The sequence below is a fragment of the Oryctolagus cuniculus genome, chromosome 12 (assembly GCF_051225735.1).
Source record: "Oryctolagus cuniculus isolate XC-2025 breed Fujian yellow rabbit chromosome 12, ASM5122573v1, whole genome shotgun sequence".
In the NCBI taxonomy this organism is placed as follows: Eukaryota; Metazoa; Chordata; class Mammalia; order Lagomorpha; family Leporidae; genus Oryctolagus; species Oryctolagus cuniculus.
This window is the reverse complement of record NC_142878.1, coordinates 117,078,611-117,103,280: the sequence shown is the minus strand read 5'-3', so window position 1 is coordinate 117,103,280 and position 24,670 is coordinate 117,078,611. Positions and strand designations below refer to the sequence as shown.

Here is a 24,670-nt window from a genome sequence, read left to right as displayed (position 1 = left end):
AATGGCCGCTATGGTCAGCACGCTGTGCCAATCCAAAGCCAGGAGTCAGGTGCTTCCTCCTGGTCTCCCATGCGGGTGCAGGGCCCAAGCACTTGGGCCATCCTCCACTGCACTCCCTGGCCACAGCAGAGAGCTGGCCTGGAAGAGGGGCAACCGGGACAGAATCCAGCGCCCCGACCGGGACTAGAACCCGGTGTGCCGGCGCCGCAAGGCGGAGGATTAGCCTAGTGAGCCACAGTGCTGGCCAAAATCAAGGAGAATTTATTAACCTAAAAACTCGATCAGATTTTTACTAAGTATCTGAATGTTCCTGATAGTATTTTTTAAAAAGATTTATTTACTTATTTGAAAGGCAGAGTTACAGAGAGGCAGAGGCAGAGAGAGAGAGAGAGAGGAAAGAGAGAGAGAGAGAGAGAGAGAGACAGAAAAAGAGAGAGAGACAGTGAGAGAGGTCTTCCATCCACTGGTTCTCTCCCCAGATGGCCACAATGGCCAGAGCTGAGCTGATCCGAAGGCAGGATCCAGGAGCTTCTTCCAGGTCTCCTACATGGGTTTAGAGGCTCAGGACTTGAACCAGTTTCTACTGCTTTTCCAGGCCATAGCAGAGAGCTGGACTGAAAATGGAGCAGCTGGGACTTGAACCAGAACCCATATGGGATGCTGGCATTGCAGGTGACGGCTTTATCTGCTACAGCACAGTGCTGGCTGTGCTTTAAAGAAAAAAAAATGGCTGCTTTAAAGAAAAAAAATAAAAGAGTTGTTTTACTGCATTGCTAAAACTAGGCCTAGACAAAGGGATTTCTTCCCAGTGAGGTTTGTTTGTTGAGTGCATATGAGATGGGCTTTCTATAAAGCTAGTTGCAAGAAGGTGTTTATTCTGAGAAAGCAGCAGCACCAAGGAAATCTGTGCAAATCCTGCTGGCTTTTAGAGTCACTGGTGCAGAATGAACAAAACATGAGCAGGAGATGGATGTGGTCCAATCAAGTCAAGTCGGACTCTAGTCGAGGAAACAAGGGACTCTCTCACTTCAAGTTGAGGAGACCCGACCAATGTGTGCCATGCCCAGGTGCCTGAGAGTTCTGTCAGTGCAGATTTTTTAGCTGTGTTCACTGCTGCTATGAACACGTACTCACTATTCGGGTCATGCACACTTGATTGATATTTCTCTTTTGTAAGCCGAAAAATAAATATGCATTCAAAAATGTAGACTACCGCAAAAGCTGCACATCCTATGGGTAACCAGAACTTCACCTGGCAACAGAGCTTGTGATCCATAAATATGCAAATATTCTCCTCTGAGAATCTCTACTTGAAAAGGAGGAGGGTCAAAAATTGATAGTTTGCAGAAGTAATAGCTGGCATGAGAACTGTCCAAATTATATAGTAAAAAAGAGAAACTGTTGTTGAATAACTAATATTGACAGAATTTCAGAGCCTTAATGGACACCGTGTTTCCACTCTCCTTTGCCTGCCTAAGGTCACAGAGGACTTGTCTCCCTGTCAGCAGCTGCATTTTGAATTGCAGGACAATCTCGGGGTATTTGCATAAAATTTGAACACCTCCATTCTGAAATGTAAACATCTCATACTTGGCAGAGTCATTGATGTCTCCTTAAAGCAATTCCAACACAGCCAAGGAAAGGTTCAGGTATCTGGAGTTCTCTGCTGAAGACCTCACTGCCAAGCCCCATCTTTGGGCTTTAAAAGCTGTGGCAGGGGCCGGCGCTGTGGTATAGTGGGTAAAGCCACCACTTGCAGTGCCAGCATCCCATATGGCTGCAGGTTCCAGTCCAGGCTACTCCTCCTCCAATCCGGCTCTCTGCTATGGCCTGCGAAAGCAGTAGAAGATGGCCCACATGGGAAACCCAAAAGAAGTTCCTGGCTCCTCATTTCAGATTGGCGCAACTCTGGCCGCTGTGGCCAAATGGGGAGTTAACCAGTGGATGGAAGACCTCTCTCTCTCTCTCTCTCTCTCTCTCTCTCTCTCTCTCTGACTCTCTTTCTTTCTCTGTGTAACTCTTTCAAGTAAATAAATGAATCTTTTTTTTAAAAAAAGCTGTGAAAGACTAGTTACAAATACTGGCACATTTTAAGATTCCCTTAATTGATACCATCTTTAATTTACATTTACAGAAAAGGTTGTTTTTTAAATGTAATTATAATGAGCTACTTCTCAGCAATTTCCCTTTTATCTCTGTCATTTTATTATAGTTCTGACCAAGCTACTGATTTCTTTTCGCAGTAATGACAATATATTGTATATCGTAAGGTGTGTATCACTTTTAAACTTTCTTTTATTTGAATTTAGACATATCACTTATGAGCATCTTTAGTATCTTAGCTGAAGGCAGTACTTACACTGTGAAGCTGAGTCATCAGCTTCCTCAGAGTTCTATAAGTTGTCCTGATGATGTTCATATACAAAATTTTTCAGGGCTATCTTTGTCCAATGTAGTCATTCACAAGTACCAGGTAATATACTTAGTACATTTCTTGATTGTTATGGAACTTTAAATTTCACTAGATTTAAAAGCTAACATATTTTGAGTTAATTCTAATAAGCAGCACAATCTTTGACTTATAATTTTGTTTTTTAAAAAATATTTCTTTTTTAATGTATTATAATAGTCTATTTTTCACTAGCTTTCCCATTATCTCATTGTCTGTTTATTATGGCTCCTACTGAATTGCTCATTTCTACTCACAGTAATCATTTTATTTCATAAAAATCCAACATGTTTTTATTACTGTCTTTAAGATTACCATCACCTGTATTTTTCTTTAATATCCCAGTGTATTCCAGACCTGCCACTGTGAATTCATGGCCATGTTGGTTAAGTGTTCATTATGAAGTCATGAACTCCATCAAAATTCTAAAAGTTGTGTTAGCAACCATCATGCACACATGTTTTCAGAGACATTTTAGACCCACATGATAGTCATTCTTTTCAGGTACTTTTTTAGGTTCTTTTCAGGTTCTTTTTTATATTTCATGAAATTCTAAACTTCCCATTAATATATGAAAGTTTCAATAGAATGAGTTAAAAATCCATCTATTTTAAAGATTTCTCTGATAAGTGTATGATCTTCATTTGATTTACATTTTGTGAAAATTATTTCATTTTCCTTTTTTAAGGTAATTGTTATCATTTCCAGTAATTTCCCTCATATTTGCTTGTCATTCTGCTATTACTTCTAGAAAATAATTGTTACTTACCCTGGTCACAGTGTATTTTATTTCATAACACCTGGATCCTCTTTTTATGTATTTATTTTGTGTGTGTGTGTTTGAGCTTATATTACCCATGTGTATCCTTGGTATCCCATTTAAAGCTAATCTAACCACTGTGAACTTGAGGCCATCTTGGTTGTATTTTTTTTTAACTTTATTTTAGTAAATATAAATTTCCAAAGTACAGTTTATGGATTACAATGGCTCCCCCCCCCATAATTTCCCTCCCACTTGACCCCTCCCATCTCCTGCTCCCTCTCCCATTCCATTCACATCAAGATTCATTTTCTTTTTTTTTTTTTATGAATTCTTTTGACAGGCAGAGTGGACAGTGAGAGAGAGAGACAGAGAGAAAGGTCTTCCTTTTGCTGTTGGTTCACCCTCCAATGGCCGATGCGGCTGGCGCGCTGTGGCCGGCACACCACGCTGATCTGAAGGCAGGAGCCAGGTGCTTCTCCTGGTTTCCCATGGGGTGCAGGGCCCAAGCACTTGGGCCATCCTCCACTGCACTCCCTGGCCACAGCAGAGAGCTGGCCTGGAAGAGGAGCAACCGGGACAGAATCCGGCGCCCTGCCCAGGACTAGAACCTGGTGTGCCAGCACCACAAGGTGGAGGATTAGCCTATTGAGCCACGGCACCGGCCAAGATTCATTTTCAATTATCTTTATATACAGAAGATAGATTTAGTATATATTAAGTAAAGATTTCATCTGTTTGCACCCACACAGAAACACACAGTGTAAAATACTGTTTCAGTACTAGTTATAGCATTACTTCACATTGGACAACACATTAAGGACAGATCCCACATGAGAAGTAAGTACACAGTGACTCCTGTTGTTGACTTAACAACTTGACACTCTTGTTTATGGCATCAGTAATCTCCCTAGGCTCTAGTCATGAGTTTCCAAGGCTATGGAAGCCTTTTGAGTTTGCCAACTTCAATCTTATTCCGACAGGGTTGTATTTTGTTTTTAAAGAAACTTTCATTGGCCACAAAATTGCATAAGTTCTTCTGACAATTTTCATGTATACAATTTTTCAGAGACTTCTTAGGCAAATTTGGTCATTCTCCCTTTCCAAGTATCATATTTGATGGCAATTATGGATTTTTCCAGAACTATGACATTTATCTTTGATTTCTGAAAGTGTCAATAGTTTAATTCAAGTTACTGACACTTTTCCTTCATGGTTATAATAGTATTTGATGTGGATTTTTAAATTTTGTGAAAATTTTTAATGTATATTCTTTCTTAATATATTGTAATTGTTTAGTTTTCAACAATTTCATTTATATCTGTTGGTCACTCTATATTGCTCCTACAAAATTGCTCACATCTTTCAAAGTGATCATCATTTATTTATTTCATATCATCCGCATGCTTTTTCATCTGTTTTATAAATTGTAGTTAATACTAATACCTGTATATTAACATCCTAGTGCAAGTCAATCTTAGCAGTAGAATCCCATGGCCATCTTGGTTGGCTTTGTTATTATGAGGTCTCCAACTCCATCACAATACTACAACTGTTCCTGGCTACCATATTATACACATATTTTTAGAAATGTCTTAGACTCATTTGATAATTCATCATTTTCAAGTTATTTTTTACTTTTTCTAGACTTTTTGGAATTTTAACTTTATCTTTGATTTTTAAAGGTTCTAATAGAATATTTCCAGATATAGACATCTTTCCCTCAAAATTTTTGTGGTACATTACAAATTTCCCCATATCTCTGGCCCCTTATCCCCTAATAATATCTAATATCCCCTAATAATATCTCATATCATTATACTTATATACTTATCACAATTAATGAACCACAGCTATGTTTATAAACTTTTTAACCCAAATTTCTTTTATCTCTTCCACCCAGCCCAGAGTCTGTCAATTAACATTCTGTGTTCAGAATAAGTTTTTCTTTTAATATTAACTTCCACATGCAAAGGAGAACAAGCAGTTTTTGTGTCTCTGAGTCTGGCTTATTTCACTCAATGTTATGTTCTTTATTTGTAGCACCCATTTTGCTACAAATGACAGGACTTCATTCTTTTTATAGTTGAATAATAGTTCATTGTGAATATATATCCCATTTTCTTTATCCATTCATCTTATTAAGCATATTTGGTTGATTCCATATTTTGGTTATTGTGAACAGTTCTGCTATAAACATGGTGGAGAAGAATCTCTTTGATACAATGAGTTTAAATATTTTGGATAATACTCAGTGTTGGGATCATTGGATCATATGGAAATTCTATTTCTAGATTTCTAGGACATCTCAATATTGTTTTCAATGGTGACTGTATAAAGCACACTCCTGATAACAGTGTACAAAATTCTACTTTTTCTATATCCTCACCAGCATATTAATGCTCTCTCCTTTTTGGATAATATTCATTGTGATAAGGGTGAAGTGATATTAATTTGCACTTCCCTGATAGCTAACATTATTGAGCATATATATGTGTGTGTGTGTGAGTGTGTGTGTTGATCATTTGCATTTATACTTTTGAGAACTGTCTATTCAGGTCCTTTGCTCATTTTTTAAATATGTATTTATTTATTTGAAAGTCTGAGTTACACAGAGAGAGGAGAGGCAGGGAGTCAGAGAGAGAGAGGTCCTCCATCCAATGGTTCACTCCCCAATTAGCCACAATGGCTGGAGCTGTGCCAATCTGAAGCCAGGAGCCAGAAGCTTCCTCTAGGTCTCTCATATGTGTGCAGGGGCCCAAGGACTTGGGTCATCTTCCACTGCTTTCCCATCCAATAGCAGAGAGCTGGATTGGAAATGGAGCAGCTGGGTCTCGAACTGACATCCATATAGGATGCCGGCACTTCAGGCCAGGGTGTTAACCTGCTGTGCCACAGTGCCAGCCCCTCTTTGCTCATTTTTAAACTGGATTGATTTTTGAGTTACGGATATACTCTCATATTAACCATTTGTTGGAGCTTGCAAATATTTTTTTCCCAATTTTTCAGACTTCTCTTAACTCCCTGATTGCTTCTCTTGCTGTGCAGAAGCTTCTGAGTTTGATATAAATTCATTTGTCTAGTTCTGCATTTGTCAGTGTTTTGGGGGTCTTATCCAAGAAGTCATCATGTTACACAAATATCTTGGGGAGTTTCCCCCTATATTTTCTTTCAGAAAGTTCAGAGCCATAGATTAAAACCTTAAATTTAGGTTTTTGATCCACCTTGAGTTGATTTTATATATAATGAAAGGTTAATACCACACACACACACTTTAGTTTTGAAGAACTGTTTATTGAAAAGACTACCCCTTTTTAAATGTACATTCTATGGAACTTTGGTCAAAAATCAGTTGCCTGAATGCACATGAAGTGATTTCTGGACATTTTATTTTCTTCCATTGATCTATTTGACAATTTTATGTTATTACTGAAACTTTGTAATATGCTTTGAATCAGGTACTATGATACCTCGACCTTTACTGAAAAATGAAATGACACAGATTGCTAGGTACAAGATCAATATAGGGCTTGGCATTGTGGCATAGCATGTAAAGCTACTGCCTGCAAAGCCAGCATTCCAAATGGGTACCAGTTTGAGTCCTGGTACCTCCATTTCTGATCCAGCTCCCTGCTAATAGCCTGGGAAAGCTGTGGAAGATGCCCCATGTTCTTGGACCCCTGAACCCATGTGGGAGACCAGAAGAAGTTCCTGGTTTCTGGCTGGCTGTGGCCTGGCCTAGTTTAGTTGTTGTAGCCATTTGGAGAGTGAAGCAGTAGATGGAAGATTCTCTCTCTCTCTCTCTCCTCTTTCTCTCTCTGTAACTCTGACTTTCAAATTAATAAAGAAAAACATTAAAAATTATTTTAAATGAGACATATCTATCTATCCATCTAATCAACAGAATTGCTATGTACAAAGAAGACACAAATAGGAGGGCAGAGCCAAGATGGCGGAATAGTGAGGGTGTGCACCAATAGTCTGGGAAAATTTGGTTTAATAAAAGTGGAGTTACGGTAGCCTCAGAAAAAGAATCAGGAAAAAATTGCAGAGGAAACTCTTCTGGATCTAGTGGCTGTGACTCGGAGGACCTACTGGGAGAACAAGGTCACCCACAGTGCGGAAGCCAAGCCACGGGACCTGCAGGGTCTGCGCGCCAGTGCGGGAAGGGGAGTGGATGTCACACAGACACCAGCGGGGAGAGCAGGGACGCCCAGGGCTCTAAGTCCACACATCGGCGCTGGAAGGGGAGGTGAGCTCAGTAACCCGAGACATTGGTGGGGAAATGGTGGTCAGAATCTAGAGGGGAGCAGGAAAGTTCACCAGACTGACTACAGGAGAGAAGGAAAAAAGGTGGGGGGGTACTGGTACAGACGAGTTTCTCTCTCCGACAACCTTGCAAAGGTGAGCAAAAGACAAAGAGCAGGCAGCACTCTGGATATACATAACAACAGGGGAAAGCTAAGGAACTGAGTTGCTACAATTCAATAGCCTAGGAAACCCAGTGGGAGTCCAGAGGAGAAACAGAGCCTGCACAGACTCTTTGGGTAGAAGCCAGAAATCGGAAGCTAAATACCATCAATTCTGCACAGCCGTGCGGTATTACTTACTTCCTGAATAAATACATAAAATAAATAAATAAATAAATAAATAAATAAATAAATAAAGAGAGAGATTTACCACACATAACCTGAGGGTGTCACCTTTGCACACCTGTAACCTGGAAGAACCAAGAAGAGCTCTCAGTCCACACCCATCTCAAGCTTCCAAGGCTCCTCCAACAGCAGGCAGTCCACTTAACACAGACATAGTATAAAATAAAAAAAAAAACGCACAGTGTTGAAAGAAGAATTAATTATGCCAAGCAACAAACACAAAAATCGAGGGAACAAGATCAACGATGACACTATGATGCCTCCAAATAAACAAAACACCCCAAGCCAAGAGTATGAAGATGATGAGATAGAAGAAATGCAAGATACGGATTTCAAAAAATTTATGATAAGAACATTTAGAAGTTTTCAAAAGCAAATCCTTGAACTACAGAAATCCTTATTGGACAGGTTTGAAAATCTCTCTCATGAAAATGAAATTTTAAGGAAGAATCAAAATGAAACACAGAAACTAGAAGAACAGGAAAGTGTGATAGTGAAGAGAAATCAAAATGAAATGAAGAGCTCAATAGATCAAAGGACAAACACATTAGAGAGCCTTAAAAACAGAATCGGTGAAGCAGAAGAGAGAATATAGGACTTAGAAGACAGAGCACAGGAAAACATACAGTCAAACCAAAGAAAAGAAGAGGAAATTAGAAATCCAAAAAATATTGTGGGGAATCTTCAGGATACTATTAAAAAACCAACATTCGAGTTCTAGGAGTTCCTGAAGGCATGGAGAGAGAGAAAGGATTAGAAGGCCTTTTTAGTGAGATACTAGCAGAAAATTTCCCAGGTTTGGAGAAGGACAGTGACATCCTAGTACAGGAAGCTCATAGAACCCCCAATAAACATGACCAAAAGAGATCCTCACCACGAAAAGTGGCAATTAAACTTACCACAGTGAAACATAAAGAAAAGATCCTAAAATGTGCAAGAGAGAAACATCAGATTACTCTCAGAGGATCTCCAATCAGACTCACAGCAGACTTCTCATCAGAAACACTACAGGCTAGGAGGGAATGGCAAGACATAGCACAGGTGCTAAGAGAGAAAAATTGCCAGCCCAGAATATTATATCCTGCTAAGCTCTCATTTGTGAATGAAGGTGAAATAAAGACCTTTCATAGCAAATGGAAATTGAAAGAGTTTGCCGCCACTCATCCAGCCCTGCAAAAGATACTTAAAGATGTGCTACACTCAGAAACACAGAAACACGGCCATCAATATGAAAGAAGCTAAAGGAAGAAAAACCACCAGTAAAAGAGAATGGGAAGCTCAAAGCATCTACTAGAAAATATCTCCGGGAAAATGGCAGGGCAAAGTCACTATGTATCAATAGTCACATTGAACATTAATGGTCTTAACTCTTCAGTTAAAAAACACCAATTGGCTGATAGGCTCAAGGAACACAACCCAACTATTTGTTGCCTACAAGAAACACATCTCTCTAACAAAGATGCATGCAGACTGAAAGTGAAAGGTTGGAAAAAGATATTCCATGCCAACAGAAACCAAAAAAAAGCAGGTGTAGCCATATTAATATCAGACAAAATAAACTTTAATACAAAAACTGTTAAGAGAGACAAAGAGGGGCACTATATAATGATTAAGGGTTCAATTCAACAGGAAAATGTAACTATTATAAATGCATATGGACCTAATTACAGGACTCCGGTCTATTTAAAAGATATGTTAAGGGACTTAAAGGGAGACTTAGATTCCAATACAATAGTACTGGGGGACTTCAATACTCCACTCTCAGAAATAGACAGATCATCCGGACAGAAGATCAACAAGGAAACAGCAGATTTAATTGACACTATTGCCCAAATGGATCTAACAGATATCTACAGAACTTTCAATCCTACATCTAAAGATTTTACATTCTTCTCAGCAGTGCATGGAACCTTCTCTAGGATTGATCACATACGAGGCCATAAAGCAAGTCTCAGCAAATTTAAAAGAATTAGATTCATGCCATGCAGCTTCTCAGACCATAAAGGAATGAAGTGGGAAATTAGCAACTCAGAAAACCCCAGGGAGTATGCAAACACATGGAGACTGAACAACATGCTCCTGAATGAACACTGGGTCATTCAAGAAATCAAAAGAGAAATCAAAAACCTTCTGGAAGTAAATGAGGATAACAACACAACATATCAAAACTTATGGGATACAGCAAAAGCAGTATTGAGAGGCAAGTTTATAGCCGTAGGTGCCTATATCAAGAAATTGGAAAGGTACCAAATAAATGAGCTTTCAGCGCATCTCAAGGACCTAGAAAAACTGCAGCAAACCAAACCCAAATCTAGTAGAAGAAGAGAAATAATTAAAATCAGAGAAGAAATTAACATGATTGAATCCAAAAAAAAATTACAAAAAATCAGCCAAACGAGGAGCTGGTTTTTTGAAAAAATAAACAAAATTGACACCCCATTGGCCCAACTAACTAAACAAAGAAAAGACCCAAATCAATAAAATCAGAGATGAAAAAGGAAACGTAACAACAGACACCACAGAAATAAAAAGAATCATCAGAAATTACTACAAGGACTTGTATGCCAGCAAACAGGGAAACCTATCAGAAATGGATAGATTCCTGGACACATGCAATCTACCAAAATTGAACCATGAAGACAGAGAAAACCTAAATAGACCCATAACTGAAACAGAAATTGAAACAGTAATAAAGGCCCTCCCAACAAAGAAAAGCCCAGGACCAGATGGATTCACTGCTGAATTCTACCAGACATTTAAAGAAGAACTAATCCCATTTCTTCTCAAACTATTCAGAACAATCGAAAAAGAGGGAATCCTCCCAAATTCTTTCTATGAAGCCAGCATCACCTTAATCCCTAAGCCAGAGAAAGATGCAGCACTGAAAGAAAATTATAGACCAATATCCCTGATGAACATAGACGCAAAAATCCTCAATAAAATTCTGGCTAATAGAATACAACAACACATCAGGAAAATCATCCACCCAGACCAAGTGGGATTATTTATCTCTGGTATGCAGGGATGGTTCAACATTTCAAATCAATCAATGTGATTCACCACATTAACAGATTGCAGAAGAAAAACCATATGATTTTCTCAATAGATGCAGAGAAAGCATTCGATAAAATTCAACACCCTTTCATAATGAAAACTCTAAGCAAATTGGTATAGAAGGAACATTCCTCAATATAATCAAAGCAATTTATGAAAAACCCACGGCCAGCATCCTATTGAATGGGGAAGAGTTGGAAGCATTTCCACTGAGATCTGGCACCAGACAGGGATGCCCACTCTCACCATTGCTATTTAACATAGTTGTGGAAGTTTTAGCCAGAGCCATCAGACAAGAAAAAGAAATTAAAGGAATACAAATTGAGAAGGAAGAAGTCAAACTATCCCTCTTTGCAGATGATATGATTCTTTACTTAGAGGATCCTAAGAACTCTACCAAGAGACTATGGGAACTCATAGAGGAGTTTGGCAAAGTGGCAGGATATAAAATCAATGCACAAAAATCAACAGCCTTTGTATACACAAGCAATGCCATGGCTGAGAAAGAACTGCTAAGATCAATCCCATTCACAATAGCTACAAAAACAATCAAATACCTTGGAATAAACTTAACCAAGGACGTTAAAGATCTCTACGATGAGAATTACAAAATCTTAAAGAAAGAAATAGAAGAGGATACCAAGAAATGGAAAAATATTCCATGCTCATGGATTGGAAGAATCAACATCATCAAAATGTCCATTCTCCCAAAAGCAATTTATAGATTCAATGCAATTCCAGTCAGGATACCAAAGACCTTCTTCTCAGATCTAGAAAAAATGATGCTGAAATTCATATGGAGGCACAAGAGACCTCGAATTGCTAAAGCAATCTTGTACAACAAAAACAAAGCCAGAGGCATCACAATACCAGATTCAGGACATACTAAAGGGCAGTTGTAATCAAAACAGCATGGTTCTGGCACAGAAACAGATGGATAGACCAATGGAACAGAATAGAAACACCAGCAACCAACCCAAACTTCTACAACAAACTTACATTTGATCAAGGATCTAAAACCAATTCCTGGAGCAAGGACAGTCTATTCAATAAATGGTGCTGGGAAAATTGGATTTCCACGTGCAGAAGCATGAAGCAAGACCCCTACCTTACACCTTACACAAAAATCCACTCAACATGGATTAAAGACCTAAATCTACGACCTGACACCATCAAGTTATTAGAGAACATTGGAGAAACCCTTCAAGATATTGGCACAGGCAAAGAGTTTCTAGAAAAGACCCGGGAGGCACAGGCAATCAAAGCCAAAATCAACTATTGGGATTGCATCAAATTGAGAAGTTTCTGTACTTCAAAAGAAACAGTCAGGAGAGTGAAGAGACAACCGACAGAATGGGAAAAAATATTTGCAAACTATGCAAAGATAAAGGGTTAATAACCAGAATCTACAAAGAGATCAAGAAACTCCACAACAACAAAACAAACAACCCACTTAAGGGATGGGCTAAGGACCTCAATAGACATTTTTCAAAAGAGGAAATCCAAATGGCCAACAGGCACATGAAAAAATGTTCAAGATCACTAGCAATCAGGGAAATGCAAATCAAAACCACAATGAGGTTTCACCTCACCCCGGTTAGAATGGCTCACATACAGAAATCTACCAACAACAGATGCTGGAGAGGATGTGGGGAAAAAGGGACACTAACCCACTGTTGGTGGGAATGCAAACTGTCAAGCCACTATGGAAGTCAGTCTGGAGATTCCTCAGAAACCTGAAGATAACCCTACCGTTCGACCCAGCCATCCCACTCCTGGGAATTTACCCAAAGGAATTTAAATTGGCAAACAAAAAAGCGGTCTGCACCCTAATGTTTATTGCAGCACAATTCACAATAGCCAAGACCTGGAACCAACCTAAATGCCCATCAACGGTAGACTGGATAAAGAAATTATGGGATATGTACTCTTTAGAATACTATACCGCAGTAAGAAACAACGAAATCCAGTCATTTGCAACAAATTGGAGGAATCTGGAACTCATCATGCTGAGTGAAATAAGCCAGTCCCAAAGGGACAAATACCATATGTTCTCCCTGATCGGTGACAACTGACTGAACACCAAAAAGGAAACCTGTTGAAGTGAAATGGACGCTATGAGAAACAGTGACTTGATCAGCATAGCCCTGACTGTTAATGAACAACTTAATACATTATCCCTCTCAGTATTTTTTGTCTGTTCTACTTAATATGACTGGTTTAATTCTGTAATTAATACACAGTTATTCTTATGTGTTGAAATTTAACTGAAATGTGATCCCTGTTAAACAGAAGAGTGGGAATAAGAGAGGGAAGAGATGTACAATTTGGGACATGCTCAAGCTGACTTGCCCCAAATGGTAGAGTTAGAAACATACCAGGGGACTCCAATTCAATCCCATCAAGGTGGCATGTGCCAATGCCATCTCACTGTTCCAAGTGATCAATTTCATTTCACAATTGATCATAATGAAAGGACTAAGAGTTAAAGGGATCACATAAACAAGTCTAGTACCTGCTAATACTAACCAATAGAATAAATAAAGGGGAGAGTGATCCAACATGAGAAGCGAGATACACAGCAGACTCATAGAATGGCAGATGTCCCAAACAGCACTCTGGCCTCAGAATCAGCCCTAAAGGCATTCCGATCTGGCTGAAAAGTCCATGAGAGTATTTCAGGCATGGAAAGCCAAGACACTCTGGCAAAAAAAAAAAAAAAAAAAAAAACCTAAATGAAAGATCTCTGTGAGTGAGATCCCAGTGGAAAAAACAGGTCTTCAAAGAAGGAGGTACCTTTCTCTGAAGGGAGGAGAGAACCTCCACTTTGACTATGACCTTGTCTAAACAAGATAAGAGTCGGAGAACTCAGAGGGCTTCCATAGCCTTGGAAACTCATGACTGGAGCATAGGGAGATTACTGATGCCATAGACAGGAGTGTCAATTTGTAAAGTCAACAACAGGAGTCACTGTGCACTTACTCCTCATGTAGGATCTCTGTCCTTAATGTGCTGTACACTGAGATTTAATGCTATAACGAGTACTCAAACAGTATATTTCACTTTGTGTTTCTATGGGGGTGCAAACTGTTGAAATCTTTACTTAATGTATACTAAACTGATCTTCTGTAAAATAAAAAAAAAAGAAAAGAAATTAGGAATTCCCAACTTGTCTCTCACTGGGATTAAACATGACAATAGGTCTGATCTGATTTCATCATCATTTAAAAAATCATCTATTATTTTTCACTTTATGTTTCTGTGTGGGAGCAAACTGTTGAAATCTTTACTTAATGTATGCTAAACTGATCTGTATATAAAGAGAATCGAAAATGAATCTTGATGTGAATGGAAGGGGAGAGGGAGTGGGAAAGGGGAGGGTTGTGGGTGGGAGGGACGTTATGCGGGGGAAGCCATGGTAATCCATAAGCTGTACTTTGGAAATTTATATTCATTAAATAAAAAATAATAAAAAAAACCCTTCCCCACCCAAAAAAAAAAGCAAAGAAGACACAAATAGGAAACAATTTTAAAGGACACAGACAGACTAGAAAATGCATACCCATACGAGAAATGAAACAAGGAAGGACTAATCTATGTAATATCTTCAAGTGTTATTTAAAAAAATATACAGTAGTACATAATTCCTATCAGTTTGTTTGACAAAGATTTTAAACGAAGTTTGAGAAAACATTGTATTTTCATCAAAATATATACAGGCATTTCTTTTTGGTGATTTTAGCTCCCACATATGAAGGAGAACCTGTGGTATTAGTCTTTCTGTGTATGTCCAGCATGTTTTTATTTTTGTTTTTGCTTTTTTGCTCAAGTTTACTTTGCTATTTTGGGTATTTTAATACATATTTTTGGATTGTTTTTCTACTTCTATAAAGAATGTCATTGGTATATTGACAGAGATTGCACGGAATGCATACTTAAGATGCTATAGATTCTTAATGACAATAAATCTTACAATCCATGAGCAAGAAATATCTTCACATTTTTATGTCCTTGATGATTTCTTTCATCAATATTTTATAAATTTTATTGTAGAGATCTTTCATTTCTTTGGTTAAATTTATTCCTAAATATTGGATTGTGTTTGTGATATTGTGAATGGGATTTCAAACCTGATGTCTCTTTCAGTGAGATCATTGTTGGTACATAAAAATCCTACTGTTTTGGTTTGCTCCCTTTGTAACTGTGATTTCACTGAACTGATTTATAAATTCTAACAGCTTTTTGCTGTAGTGCTTGGTTTTCATCCAGGTACAACATCATGAAATTTGCAAATGTTAATTTTAAAAGTTTATTTATTTGAAAGGCAATTACAGAGAGGGCAAGGCATAGAAAGAGAAATATTCCATCTATTTGTTCACTCCCCAAATGGCTGCAACAACCAGGCCTGGGTCAGTCTGAAGCCAGGAGCTAGAGATTTATCCAAGTCTCCCACATGGGTGCAGGGGCCCAAGCACTTGGTCCGTCCTCTGCTGCTTTCCCAGGTGCATCAGTAGAGAGGTGGATCATGAGTGGAGTATCCAAGAATCCAACTGGTGACCATATGGGATGCTCATGCTGCAGGCGGTGGCTTTACCCACGATGCCACAGAGCTGGTCCCAAATATGGTGATTTTGAATTACTACTTTCCAATTTTAATTACCTTATTTATTTTCCCTCCAAAATGTTCTTGCTAGTACTTCCAACAGTATACTGAATAAGACTGGTGAAAAATGGACATTTTTCTCTTATTCCATATTTGAAAAGAAGTGATTTCTGCTTTATATTTTTCAGTATAAAAGTAGCTGTTGGTCTGTCTCATAAAGGCTTTATAATTTTGAGATGTGTTCTTTTTATTCTAATTTGTAGAGGTTTTTTTTATTATAGAGATATTCGATTTTATCAACTGCTTTCTGTGTCTCTTAAAATGCTCACATGATTTTTCCCTCATTCTGTTGATGTGATTTATAAGGTTTTTGATTTCCAAATGTTGAATCACCCTTGCATCTTTAGATGAAATCAAACTTACTGTTATGTATAATCACTGGTGTAGCTTTGGATTTGGTTTACTAATGTTTTGTTGAAAACTTCTGCATTTATGTTCATTAAGCATACTGGTCTGTAGTTTTATTTTTTGTGCTGTGTCTTTGGTATTGGTATTGGTAATGCCAGCTTTCTGAAAAGTATTTTATAGTTTTCTTTTTAAAAAATATTTATTTACTTGAAAGGAAGTTACACAGAGGTAGGGGAGGGGTAAGAGAAATAGCAAAAGCAAGAGTGAGCAAGAAAGAGTCTTTCATCCATTGGTTTACTTCCCAAATGGCTGCAATGGCCAGGGCTGAGCCAATCCTAAGACAGGAGCCAGGAGCTTCTTCTGGGTTTTCCTCATGGGTGCAGGGGTCCAAGGACTTGGGTCATCTTTTACTGCTTTCCAAAGCCATTAGCAGAGAGCTGGATCTGAAGTGGAGCTGCCAGGCTTCAAATTTTCAAAGTAGCACCCACGTGGGATGCTGGCATTCAGGCCAGGGCTTTACCTGCTTCTGCCACAGTGCTGGCCCCTTACAGTTTTGTATACTCTAAAATATTTTGCAATAATTTGAAGAGTATTTGAGTTATTCCTTTTTAAATGTTTTATAGAATTTAGGGTTTTCTTTGTTGGGAAACTTTTATTAATTACTACTTCAGTAGTATTTCTTCCTATGGCCTATTTATATTTTCTATATCTTCCTTGTTTAATCTTAATATGTTACACATATTCAGGAATTTACTTGAGGCTTTTAATTTGTTAACACACAGTTCATAGCAGCTTTTTATGACCCATCATATTCTGTAGTATCAACTGTAACATCTACTTTTCTTCTCAAATTTTATTTATTGAGGTTTTTTTCTTCTTTCTTTTGTTACTCTGGATAAAGGCTTTTCTATTTTGTTTATCTTCTTAAAGAACCAGCTATTTGTTTTATATCTCTAATATTCTTTTAGTTTCAATTTCATTTATGACTGTTCTTATATTTATTTTTTCTTGTGCCCTGCTAATTTTTGCCTATGGCTTGTTTTTCTTTTTCTGTGTTTTGTTTTAAAGATTTATATATTTTTTTGAAAGTCAGAGTTTTTTGGTTTTTTTTTTGAAAGTCAGAGAGAAGAGGCAGAGAGAGAGGTCTTCCATTCACTGGTTCACTCCCCAATTGGCCATAACGACCAGTGCTGTGCCGATCTGACGCCAGGAGCTTCTTCCAGGTCTCCCACACAGGTGCAGGTTCCCAAGGACTTGGGCCATATTCCACTGCTTTCCCAGGCCATAGCAAAGAGCTGGATAGAGGCCGGCACCATGGCTCACTTGGCTCATCCTCCACCTGTGGCGCTGGCACCTCAGGTTCTAGTCCTGGTTGGGGCACCGGGTACTAGTCCCAGTTGCTCCTCTTCTAGTCCATCTCTCTGCTGTGGCTCGGGAGGGTAATGGAGAATGACCCAAGTGCTTGGGTCCCTGCACCCACATGGGAGACTGGGAGGAAGCATCTGGCTCCTGGCTTCAGATTGGCACAGTGCCAGTTGTGGCAGCCAATAGGGGAGTGAACCAACAGAAGGAAGACCCTTCTGTCTCTCTCTTTCACTGTCTATAACTGTCTCTATCTCTCTCTCTCTCTCTCTTACTGTCTAACTCTGCCTGTCCAAAAAGAAAAAAAAAAAAAAAGAAGAAGAAGAAGAGCTGGATAGAAAGTGGAGCAGCCGGGTCTCCAACCGGTGCCCATATGGGATGCCAGCACTTCAGGCCAGGGTGTTAAACCACTGCACTGTGGGGAGCAATTCGGACTATACTGTTACTGGAATTAAGATTTATTCTGTGCATCTGCTCTCCCACAATATGGCGCTGGGAGAGAAGTAGGCGGCTTCTACCCAGCTGCCTCTCACCAACTTGACAGGCTGCGGGAGCTGCTCCTGATTGGAGGAGAGCGGCGTGCTCGGCGTGTGGGCAGCCGAGTTGGGATTGGTGGAGAGGACTATATGGGAGGAGAGAGACGGCATGGTGGTGTGGGTTGGTTGGAGAGTGCGTTGGAGAGTTCGCGGGGAAGTTCGTTACTTCGTTCTTTCTCATTTCTCTCTACTCATTCTTGCTTTGGGAGTTTGCTGTTTACTTATTCTTACTTTACTATAGAAAGGACTTGTAAAAAAAGGGAACAACAAGCGCCCGGTCCGGTGCGGCTCCTCCGCGTGCGGAGGAGCAGCAAGTGGTGCCGTGACTCGGATAGGAAACCTAGGAGGGAAAGACCGGGAAGAAGTGGGAAATTACTGGAGAGAGAGACTAGCAAAGAGCCTAGGGGAAGGCCGGACAGAAAGAGTGCCGGTGAAAAGCTAGTCAGAACCTAGGAAAAAAGCCGCGGGGGAAGAAAATTAGAAGCTAGGAAGGAGGTATTAACTGGGAACGTCTGGGAGACTCGGTCTTCCATTACGCTCACTGCTCCAACATGTCACAGACGGTACAGACAATGGAGTTCTTTGGCTACTCTTTGCCCACTGGCTACCTCTTCCTCCTCCTGGGCACCATCCTCTGTTTCTCCCTAAAGATCATCTATGGGCTAAATATGGTTTCTCTCTCTCTCTCTTCCTACTCCCCACCTCGTCGCAGCTTTTCCTCTAAGCAAGGGAAACGAGGGGGGAGGAAAATTCATGCATTCGTAAGAGCAATCGTAGAGACGTCCCCCTGGTTTCCACAGCAGTGGAGGCAGGTGGGACGGAAAATGCGCGAGGCTGGGGAACCGATAGAAGTGCTGAAGCTGTGGCAACTCGTTGATCAGGTGCTTCAGAACCCCACGGAAGGGATCGAGTTGTTGCTTAATGAGGGGAGTGAAATGCAGGAAGAATTATGGCAGGACAGCCAGGCGAGCAACTATTGTAACGAACAAGTGAGAAGAAAATCAAAGAAGGATTTAGAGAGCCAGGAAGCTTATGGGGGGGAGAAGGAAGCTGAGGAGGGAACCTCGCCCCTGAGAGAGATGCCTGGCCATACAAGGTTGGCAAATTCAACCATAAAGGATGAATCACCACCCCGGTATCGCCCATTGGTACTACCAAAGTTTCCTCCTGTAAAGAAAAGCCCCTTTTTTCCCCATGAGATTGAAGAAGAGTGGGAGGAAGAAGGAGTGATGGAGGGAGTAGGTATGCAGGAGGAGCTAGAAAGGCCAAGAACCGAAAACAAGCAAAGGGGAGCTGTTTATAGAAAACCTGCTTGGGAGCAGTACCAGGAACCAGGCCAGGTGTTTCCTGTAATTCAGGATCCACAGGGAAACAGGGGATGGACGCCTCTTGACCATAAATTACTTAAAGAGTTGCAGCAATCAGTACAATTGTATGGGCCCCATGCAAGTTACACTCAGGCAATCCTTGATAACATCGGGCAGCAAGGCCTAATACCTGAGGATTGGAGAAACTTAGTAAAGGCGGTGTTAGGCGGGGGTGACTTCCTCTTGTGGCTAGCTGCCTATAAAGAATTTGCGCGAGAATATTCAAAGCAGAACTATCAAACAGGGAATCAAGCATGGGATGAGGAAATGTTAAATGGAGAAGGGCGATTTGCCTGTCCCGATGAGCAGGCCCGATTACCAACAGCTGTCCTCTTACAGGTGAGAGAGATAGCAAGAAGAGCCTGGAAGGTGATACCCAGAAAAGGAGAAGTAAGACACAGCCTAACTAAGATAGTACAGGGCCCTACCGAACCTTACGCTGATTTCGTGAACCGATTAATGGAAGCAGCAGGAAACATTTTCGAAACCGTGGAAGAAGCAATGCCCTTAGTCAAAAGATTGGCATATGAACAGGCCAATAAAACATGTCGGGAAGCTCTTAGACCATGGCAGCATAAGGACATCCCTACCTTTTTGAAAATCTGTAGGGATGTCATGGATGATGTAGTTTCTGGATCACATGCTGCAGTAGCAGTAACCCGACAATTTAGACAGAACATGAGGGGACGTATATGCTTTAGATGTGGTCGAGAAGGGCATCTAATGAGGGAATGTAGGGCCAGATTTCCAGCCCGAGATCGGCAGGGCATAGAGAACTCGAGAAGACCAGGCCTTTGCCCACGCTGTAGAAGAGGAAATCATTGGGTCAGTGAATGTTACTTTAAAATAAACAGCGCAGGCAATCCCCAGAGGATGCCAAATGAGCCGGGCCCCATAAGAAGATCAGGTGTATATGGTCAACAGCAAAAAAACGGAATGTGGGCCCCTGCACCCCGGGGCCAAAACAATCGGTGGGTGCCACGGTCCCAAAACCAAATATTTACCGCGCAGAGTTACGAGCCACCGAATATTCGGTACTGACACCTCAAATGGGGCCACAAGCCATAGAGGTGAGGGCAGAAGCAATTTCAGCGGAGCATAACGGACTTGGAATAATCATAGGAAAAGAAACAAATGCTTTGAGAGGCCTAATGGTCATCACCGGAGTCATTCAGTTACCTTTTGATAAGTTAAAAGTGCTAATACAATCTACAAAGGGTATTATTCAAATCAAACCAGAAGAACCTGTGGCTCAAATACTAATCATGATTGGAGCGCAGGACGTTCATGGACCCCAAGGGGAGAAATTTGCAGCCTTGTCCCTATCTCTAGCAGATCGACCTCTGTGGACCTTAACCATTAGAGGAAAGTCGATTCAGGGCCTGCTAGACACAGGTGCGGATGTAAGTATAATTTCGGAAAATGATTGGCCGAAGTCATGGCCCCTTCAGCCAGGAGATAATACTTTAGTAGGCCTAGGTGCGGCCATGACACCATCAAGGAGTGCTCAGGTGCTTCATTGGCAGGATCAAGAAGGGAACAAGGGAAATGTGCAACCTTATGTTAGTGCACTCCCCATCACATTATGGGGAAGAGACATTTTAGAACAATTGGGACTGACGTTAACAAATGAGGATCAATTGGAGAGTTCTACAGGACGGCGTATTATGTATAAAAAGGGATATCAGGAGAGAGGATTAGGCTCCAGAGAAGGCAGAAGGGACCTAGCCCAGCCCATAGGCGATTTTAAAAGACAGGACACGGGTTTTTCGTGGGGGCCACTGAGATGCAGCCGCTGCCATTGTCATGGCTGGACAACAAGCCAAAGTGGATACCACAGTGGCCCCTTACCCAGGAAAAGTTGGCTGCGGTAAATGATATAGTATCACAACAATTAGAGGCAGGCCATTTGCAACCATCAACCTCCCCATGGAATACGCCAATATTCGTGATAAAGAAAAAATCAGGGAAATACCGGTTGTTGCATGATTTACGGGCTGTTAATCAGCAGATGCAACCCATGGGGGCATTGCAACCCGGACTCCCGGTTCCTACTATGATCCCAAAGCATTGGCCACTAATAGTACTCGATCTGAAGGACTGCTTTTTTAGCATACCTCTACATGAACAAGACACTCAGAGGTTTGCTTTCACCGTACCTTCCATTAATCATCAAGGTCCCGACAAAAGATATGAATGGAAGGTGCTTCCCCAAGGAATGACTAACAGTCCTGCCATATGCCAGCTATATGTTGACCAGGCAGTAGAGCCGGTTCGACAACAGTGCCCAAAAGTACAAATTTTACACTACATGGATGACTTGTTAATAACGGCTGAAAGTGAAAGTCACCTAATGGAAGCATATAAGCTGCTGCTATTATATTTGGAAAAAGTTGGGTTACAAGTAGCGCCAGAGAAGATACAAAAAGGGGAAGTAGTACAGTACTTAGGACTTAAAGTAACTTCTGAAAAGGTAACCCCATTAGAATTTGAAATTGCAATAGATGGGTTACAGACCCTTAATGACTTCCAAAAATTATGTGGCAATTTAAATTGGTTGAGGCCCTATTGTAAATTAACTACCGAAGATATGATGCCATTATTCAATATTTTAGAAGGAGATGCCCAGCTTGATTCCCCTCGTAGACTGACAATAGAAGCCCGCTTGGCGTTACAGAAAATTGAAAAACAAATTAAAGCAATGCAGATGGAAAGATGTGATCCACAACAAGCCCTAGAAATATTAATTTTTATGGAACAGCTGTATCCCTTCGCAGTCATTTGGCAAGGAGGACCCTTGTTGTTTGTATACCCACATTCACATGCACCGCGTGTACTATACACCCAAGGCATTGCGGTGGCCGATTTAATATTAACAGCAATAAAAAAGGCGACAGAAATGGCGGGGAAGACTCCAAAGCGATGTGTAGTTCCCTTTGCTCAAGAGGCAGTAGAAGCCTTTACAAGGGAATGCTGGCAATGGGCATACATAGTTCTCATTCTACAAATAGAGATTGACAATCACTACCCTCGCCATCCATTTGTTAACTTCTGCACACAGGTTTCAATAAAACGGGTGCAGAAGGTGCGAAGGGATCCAATTCAAGGGGCAGTTACCGTATTTACGGATGGAGCTAAAGGCGGAACAGGAGCAGCTATATTTAACAATCAACGATATTTCGTTTTAACAGCATCCCCTTCTCCACAACATGCAGAATTAGCTATTATCGCAACAGTATTACGCAAAGAGAGTGCACCCATGAATATTTTGTCTGATAGTGCATATGTGGTGAATGCAGTTCAGATGCTCGCTACACAGTGCCTTATTCTTAAATCCTCCTCAGTCTATTCTTATCTAAGTGAAATTCAGGGGTTATTAAATCAAAGAGAGCATGCTATTTACATAGGCCACATAAGAGCTCATTCTAATTTACCTGGCCCACTTACTCGAGGAAACATGATGGCAGATCACTATTCAAGATTCTTGCTTGCATGCACCGCTTTGGAACAAGCTAAAGAATATCACTCTAAATGGCATGTTAACACCCACACTTTAAGTTTTAAATTTAATATTCCCCGCAAGCAAGCAGAAGATATCATTAGATCCTGTGAAAAGTGCGTTGTTACCATAGTTCCAAAGATTCCTGCGGGAGCCAATCCCCGTGGCCTTAAACCAGGACATATCTGGCAGATGGACGTTACACATATCCCCTCTTTTGGGCGACAAAGCTGTGTTCACGTCACTGTAGATACATACTCAGGTGTAATTATGGCCACAGCCATGAATAAAGAAGGAGTACAACAAGTAATCCAACACTGCTTGCAGGCTTTTGCAGCCTGGGGAGTTCCTCATGTGATCAAAACGGATAACGGCCCAGCGTATACATCAAATCGTTTTGCTGCATTTTTGAAAGAATTCGGAATCTCCCATATTACCGGTATTCCATACAATCCACAGGGGCAAGCTGTGGTAGAACGCGCTCACTTATATTTAAAAAATTTAATAATTAAACAAAAAGGGGGAATAGGGGAAATGGCCACATCCAACAAGGATGTCTTGGCCCTAGCTCTTTATACAATTAATTTTTTGAACAAGAAAAAGAACGGTAAAACACCTGCAGAAATGCATACTCAATCAGTTGATAAGGAATCAATACAGTGGGTAATGTGGAAGGATTTACAGGACAACCAATGGAAAGGCCCGTTCCCCTTACTCAGAAGAGTACGAGGCGCCGTTTGTTTTTTTCCACAGGGTGCGGCACAACCAATATGGACCCCTGAGAGAAGAATTCGGTTGATAAACCTGCCAGCAGAAGATCTAGAAGAAGAAAACTCCATTTGAGGAAGAAAACAATGAATAACCAATCCCTGGGATCTTTGGAATACGGGACATTTTTCAACAAACTCTGAAGTAGCACGACAAACAAGAGTCAATAGCATGAAGATCACACTGAACTTTACACAGGCGCGTATCAACGCCAAAAAATAAAAAGAAAGGGGGATCTGTGGGGAGCAATTCGGACTATACTGTTACTGGAATTAAGATTTATTCTGTGCATCTGCTCTCCCACAATATGGCGCTGGGAGAGAAGTAGGCGGCTTCTACCCAGCTGCCTCTCACCAACTTGACAGGCTGCGGGAGCTGCTCCTGATTGGAGGAGAGCGGCGTGCTCGGCGTGTGGGCAGCCGAGTTGGGATTGGTGGAGAGGACTATATGGGAGGAGAGAGACGGCATGGTGGTGTGGGTTGGTTGGAGAGTGCGTTGGAGAGTTCGCGGGGAAGTTCGTTACTTCGTTCTTTCTCATTTCTCTCTACTCATTCTTGCTTTGGGAGTTTGCTGTTTACTTATTCTTACTTTACTATAGAAAGGACTTGTAAAAAAAGGGAACAACAAGCGCCCGGTCCGGTGCGGCTCCTCCGCGTGCGGAGGAGCAGCACTGCACCACAGTGCTGGCCACTTTTTCTGGGTTTTTGAGATGCAGCATTAGACCATTTATTTAAGATCTTTCAAATTTAAATGTAAGCACTTGTCATTATAAAATTTCCTCTTAATACTGCTTTTGCTGTGTTCTATGCTTTGATATGTTGTGTTTTCATATTCATTTGTTTTAAGAAATTTTCTGACCTCTTTTTAATTTTTTAAAATGATGCATTGGTCATCATGTTGTTTAATTTTCATGTACCTGTGAACTTTCCAGTGCCCTTTTTTATTATTATTGATGTCTAGTTAGATTGATTTCAGTCTGAGAAGGTAGGCGCATGGTATGATTTCAATCTTTTGAAGTTTTTGAGACTTGATTTCTTCATTAGTAATCAGTGTCAGCATTGTCTACATGTGCCACAGGTTTCCGTTCTTCAGCCTTTTGTGGATGTTACAGTATGACTTTGAAGTGGCATGAGCTTCCATAGGTTCTTAGTCCCTAGAGTTGTCAGCCATACTGGGGTTTGTGATGTCCGTATCCACATTTCTGGTCAT

At 40.6% G+C, this 24,670-nt stretch overlaps 1 pseudogene; it reads right to left on the bottom strand.

The window, feature by feature from the left end:
• Window positions 1-834: 834 nt before the first annotated feature.
• LOC138844582 (inducible T-cell costimulator pseudogene) lies at window positions 835-24,670 on the bottom strand (annotated as a pseudogene).